This window comes from Mobula birostris, chromosome 14 (genome assembly GCF_030028105.1).
Source record: "Mobula birostris isolate sMobBir1 chromosome 14, sMobBir1.hap1, whole genome shotgun sequence".
Taxonomy (NCBI): domain Eukaryota; kingdom Metazoa; phylum Chordata; class Chondrichthyes; order Myliobatiformes; family Myliobatidae; genus Mobula; species Mobula birostris.
The window spans coordinates 20,179,821-20,186,599 of record NC_092383.1 but is presented as its reverse complement, the minus strand read 5'-3'; positions in this window follow the sequence as shown (position 1 = coordinate 20,186,599).

Below are 6,779 nucleotides of genomic sequence, written 5' to 3'. Positions count from 1 at the left end.
AACCAGGTAAAACCATCCCTACTGTAAAGTATGGTGAAGAGAGCATCATGCTATGGGGATGCTTTTCAGCAGCAGGGACTGGAAATCTGGTCAGGGTCGAAGGGAAAATGAATGCTGCTAAATGCAGAGAGATATTGAATAAAAATCAGAAAGTTTAAACTGAGGAGGGGGTTCATTTTTCGGCAGGATAACCCAAAGCACACTGTCAGAGCGATCATGGAGTAGCTTTAAATGAAGAAAGTTGATGTCCTAGAGTAGTCCAGACAGAGTCCTGACCTTTACCCAATCAAACATCTCTGGCAAGGCCTCGAAGATTGCTGTCCAACTCCCCAACTAACTTGGCACAGCTTGAGCAATTTTGCAAGAAGGAATGGGCAAACCTTGCTCCATCATATTGTGTAAAGTTAATAAAGACTTACCCAAAAAGACTCCTGGCTATTATAGCTGTGGTGGTTCAATCAAAGGGAGATGAATACCTTTGAACTGCTGACATTTCAGTTTTGGATTTTTTAGTTTTTTATGTTTTTTACAATATTCCCTATTTTTGGCTCAATTGTGAGAAAAAAGGAGCCTGTGATTCACATGTAAAAATTCTCAGTTAAATTGACCAAAATGCCTGATTATAAGATGGACAAATGGTTGGGGTTGAATACCTTTACAAGATCTCTATCTTAACTTTGTTGTTGAAATCATATCTTGCTTACAGCCAATATTCAATATTAGCTCCTTAGATTTCTGGGATTCACTGCTTTCATAAGTAGAATATTACTGGGCATATTTCTGAATCAAAAGTGTTGTCCTTCTTATCTTCTTAAAATATTCAATCAAGTTAGTCACATATAACCATTGGTTGACCATGTTCCTTTCAAAGCCTATTGTCAGCCTGTATCTCTCTCTAAAGAACATCGTCCCTCAGAATTTTTTTTCAATGATTTTCTCACCACTGATATTCAGCTCACTGGCCTATAGTTTAGCTCTTTCTCCTCTTTCGACAACTGTACGACAGTATATTGATAAAATACTAAACAGTGCCTGCTCCCTCAGGTGGATGTAAAAGATTCAAAGGCACAGTTGAACGAAGAAAACTTCCCTCTTGTCCTGTCCAATTTTTATTTCTCATTCAACATTACTGCAGCAGATTATTTGCTAAATATCTCATCCCTATTTACACAAGTGCAAAATCTTCTGTTTTATTTCCTACATTATAACAGTGACTACACACCAGACGTGCTTTCTTTGTTGTTAAGAACATAGAACATAGAACATAGAATAGTACAGCACAGTACAGGCCCTTCAGACCACAATGTTGTGCTGACCCTCAAACCCTGCCTCCCATATAACCCCCAACTTAAATTCCTTCATATACCTGTCTAGTAGTCTCTTAAACTTCACTAGTGTATCTGCCTCCACCACTACCTCAGGCAGTGCATTCCATGCACCAACCACTCTCTGAGTAAAAAACCTTCCTCTAATATCCCCCTTGAACTTCCCACCCCTTACCTTAAAGCCATGTCCTCTTGTATTGAGCAGTACTGCCCTGGGGAAGAGGCGCTGGCTATCCACTCTATCTATTCCTCTTATTATCTTGTACACCTCTATCATGTTTCCTCTCATTCTCCTTCTCTCCAAAGAGTAAAGCCCTAGCTCCCTTAATCTCTGATCGTAATGCATACTCTCTAAACCAGGCAGCATCCTGGTAAGTCTCCCCTGTACCCTTTCCAATGCTTCCACATCCTTCCTATAGTGAGGCGACCAGAACTGGACACAATACTCCAAGTGTGGCCTAACCAGAGTTTTATAGAGCTGCATCATTACATCACGACTCTTAAACTCTATCCCTCGACTTATGAAAGCTAACACCCTATAAGTTTTCTTAACTACCCTATCCACCTGTGAGGCAACTTTTAGAGATCTGTGGACATGTACCCCCAGATCCCTCTGCTCCTCCACACTACCAAGTATCCCGCCATTTACTTTGTACTCTGCCTTGGAGTTTGTCCTTCCAAAGTGTACCACCTCACACTTCTCCGGGTTGAACTCCATCTGCCACTTCTCAGCCCACTTCTGCATCCTATCAATGTCCCTCTGCAATCTTCAGCAATCCTTTACACTATCTACAACACCACCAACCTTTGTGTAGTCTGCAAACTTGCCAACCCACCCTTCTACCCCCGCATCCAGGTCGTTAATAAAAATCACGAAAAGTAGAGGTCCCAGAACAGATCCTTGTGGGACACCACTAGTCACAGTCCTCCAATCTGAATGTACTCCCTCCACCATGACCCTCTGCCTTCTGCAGGCAAGCCAATTCTGAATCCACCTGGCCAAACTTCCCTGGATCCCATGCCTTCTGACTTTCTGAATAAGCCTACTGTGTGGAACCTTGTCAAATGCCTTACTAAAATCCATGTAGATCACATCCACTGCACTACCCTCATCTATATGCCTGGTCACCTCCTCAAAGAACTCTATCAGGCTTGTTAAACACGATCTGCCCTTCACAAAGCCATGCTGACTGTCCCTGATCAGACCATGATTCTCTAAATGCCCATAGATCCTATCTCTAAGAATCTTTTCCAACAGCTTTCCCACCACAGATGTAAGGTTCACTGGTCTATAATTACCCGGACTATACCTACTACCTTTTTTGAACAAGGGGACAACATTCGCCTCCCTCCAATCCTCCGGTACCATTCCCTGTTATGTAATTGTTATGGAATATTTTGAAAAGTGTTTTGAGAAGCAAAGTCTTTTCATAGCTGTAGTCAAGCTGTCAGTTTTGTTTGGGATACCTTTCTTGTAAGAATCAAATTAAAGCCATGGGCCAGACATGAAGGAAATCTTAAAATTTCATCCAAGTGACTGATGGAGTCGACCTGAATAGTGAAAAGGAATTTAGCAGGGATTAGAGGTCCAGATTAGCTGGCTGGACAAAATAACATTGAACTGTAAAGCTGGTATCAGGAATGGTGCTGAAAGTTTAACATAGAGCAGTTCTTTGTTGAGCAGGAAATTATTTTTGTGAAGTTACAATCAGAATCAGAATCAGATTTATTATCACTGACATTTGTTATTTTTGCGGAAGCATTACTAGGCAAAACATAAAAATAACTATAAGTTACAAATAAATAAATAAATAAATAAATAGAGTAAAAGAGGAAGAACCATATAACAATTACAGCACAGAAACATGCCATCTTGGCCCTTCTAGTTCATGCCAAACTCTTACTCTCACCTAGTCCCACCGACCAGCACTCAGCCCACAACCCTCCATTCCTTTCTTGTCCATATAGCTGTCCAATTTAACTTTAAACGAAAACATCGAATCTGCCTCAACCACTTCTGCTGGAAGCTCATTCCACACAGCTAGCACTCTCTGAATAAAAAAGTTCCCCCTCATGTTACCCCAAAACTTTTGCCCTTTAACTCTCAACTCATGTCCTCTTGTTTGAATCTCCCCTACTCTCAATGGAAAAAGCCTATCCATGTCAACTCTATCTATCGCTCTCATAATCTTAAATACCTCTATCAAGTCCCCCCTCAACCTTCTACGCTCCAAAGAATAAAGACCCAACTTGTTCAACCTTTCTGTGTAACTTAGGTGATGTAGCCCAGGTAACATTCTAGTAAATCTTCTCTGTACTCTCTCTATTTTGTTGGCATCTTTCCTATAATACGGGTACCAAAACTGTACACAATATTCCAAATTTGGCCTCACTAATGCCTTGTACAATTTCAACATTACATCCTAACTCCTATACTCAGTGCTCTGATTTATAAAGGCCAGCATACCAAAAGCTTTCTTCACCACCCTATCCAAATGAGATTCTACCTTCAGGGAACTATGCACCATTATTCCCAGATCACTCTGTTCTACTGCATTCTTCAATGCCCTACCATTTACTGTGTATATCCTATTTTGATTAGTCCTACCGAAATGTAGCACCTCACATTTATCAGCATTAAACTCCATCTGCCATCTTTCAGCCCACTCTTCTAAATGGCCTAAATCTTTCTGCAAGCTTTGGAAACCTACTTCATTATCCACAACTCCGCCTATCTTAGTATCATCTGCATACTTACTCATCCAATTTATCACCCCATCATCCAGATCATTAATGTATATGACAAACATTATTGGACCCAGTACAGATCCCTGAGGCATGCCACTTCACCGGCCTCCAAAATAGTGAGGTACTGTACACAGGATTGTTGACATTTCAGAAATCTGATGGCAACGGGAAAGAAATTGTTTCTAAAACATTGAATGTTGGGCTCCTATGCCTCCTCAATGACAGTAGTAATGGGAAGAGGGCATATCTTGGACAGAGAGGGTCATTAATAATGGATGCACCACCTCATGATGATGTCATCGATGGTGGGGGAGGGTGAGTCTACAACCATCTACAGCCTCTTTCAACCCTGCATGTCGAGCCTCCATCTCAGGCAGTGATGCAATCATTCAGAATGCACTCAGATCAGGATAAATCCACTCAGTCTTCTTTGCAGGCTTGGGCTATTGAGGGCACAGATTTAAGGTGAGAGAGGAGAGATTTAATAGGAACTTGAGGGGCAACCTTTTTCACATAGAGGATAGTGTGTATGTGGAATGAGCTGCCAGAGGAAGTGATTGAGACAGGTACGATAACAAGTTGTACCGGTACCTGGATAAGAAAGGTTTAGAATGTTATTGACCAGAGACGCACAAATGGGACTGGCTTGGATGGGTATCTTGGCTGACATAGACCAACAGGCCTTAACGGCCTGTTCCTGCACTATTTGACTTGATTTTCTCCAAATATTTCTGCAGAGGTTTGGCAAGATAAGCAGGGACCATGATGGTTTTTACTTTTAACTTCTCATTTGATGCTGGTTCAGGTACAGTAATGTGACACAGCCATTAGCATAAATAATTCTATAATTAGTTGTATTTTTCAGTTTTGTGAGGAATTAGAGATTAAATTGCAATTACTGCTCGAGTTATTATGGCTACTGATGCTTCTGCTGCTATGTTTAATGAATCATAACTTGCATCTTCATGCCCCAAATCTAGGTCTTTCTGCTTGTATTTTTCCATAGTATCAGGAAACAGGGGTCAACAATGGCTGCTCATGCGTAGCACTATGCAGTGCAGAGACTAGTACATTTCCTTGGCAGAACTGTCAGTGCCTCATGTTGCTGAGTGCATAGAGGGAAAAAAGTTTGGATGCCTCCACGTGAATCCAGAACTTGGTAGCATGGAGATTTGCCAAAATTCAGCAAGGAACCACAGATATTTAATTTGTCATTTCTCTCCCATTGTATCCATTCATTCAGCCTCAAAAGAGAGTGACTTCACGTAGTGAACGCACGCATTCTGATCCAATCCCAAACAAGAGAAAATCTGCAGATGCTGGAAATCCAAGCACCACACACAAAGTGCTGGAGGAACTCAGCAACAGTTGTTACCAAATTATACCCTGAGATTTGTTTTTTTGCAGCGATTCACATTGGAACAAAGAAATACAGTAGAATCAATGAAAACCTGCACACAAAGAAAGACTGACAAATAACCAATGTGCAACAAAGACAATAGGTTTATATTCAATAAGAAAATAATAATGATATTAATAAATGCACAAATTAATTAATAATACTGATAGTGTGAGTTGTAGCATCTTGAACATGAGTCTGTAGGCTGTGTTCAGTGATCAGTTCAGTTTTGTGCTGATTGAAGTTGCCCACGTTGATTCAGGAGCCTGCTGGTCGAAGGATAATAACTATTCCTGAGTCAGGTGGTGTGAAACCTAAGCTCCTGTACCTCTTTCCTGATCTTTAGCAGCAAGAAGAGAGCATGACCTGGATGATGGAGGTCTGGATGGTGGATGCTGCTTTCTTGTGGCAGCACTCCTTGTAGATGTGCTCACTGGTGGGGAGAGATTTTCCTCTGATGAACTCAGCTGTCTGCACCAATTCTTGTAGGCTTTTCCATTCTTTGGCACTGGTGCTTCCATACCAGGCTGTTTGGAGACTCAACTGGTCTCTGATAAATCAAACTTTGACTTGCTACCCAATCAATACTCAGCAAATGCACATTAGTATCACAAACAGCTTTTAGAAGGTTAATGTTAGTTGCAGAAATACCATTGGATGGTCACCAACATGTAACATTTCATTGTGCATTCCTATTTGAATTGTATAACTAATCTTGTCACCTTCTTTGATCCAGATAGTTTTGAAAGGTTTCAGTGAAATTAATTAACTGTCCTTCGATTTCTTTTAGTCGCCAATGTCAATCATTGTGAAGTCTCAATATAGCTTCCAATAAATTGCAAGTATCAAGTAATTTTACTTCATAACCCAAGTTATTTTTAATCGGATTGTGACAAGAGTCCTTGACAAGAGTGGTTAGGACCTAAAGCAAGGATTGAGGCACGGTATTAAACTGGAACAAAAGAAATGCTAGACGATATCTTTAGTTGGGCTTACGAGTGAGCACTGAGGTTCCATTCAGGTGTTCTTTAAATACTGAATACTTGGTGCAAAAACTTGCTTGCCAATTAGTGGGATGGTCTTGAACCCTCAGAGGAGCCACACCAGCAACCCATACTCCGGAAAGTTAGAGTGTCTAAACCCCGAGAGCCAGTGTGGTTGGATGCATCTTATAACATGGATGACATATAATGCCAATGAGATGCATAGAAATGTATTAAATGTTGTGTAGAGGCTGTATAAGGCATCGGTGAGGCCGAATCTGGAGTATTGTGTTCAGTTTTGGTCACCAAATTACAGGAAGGATA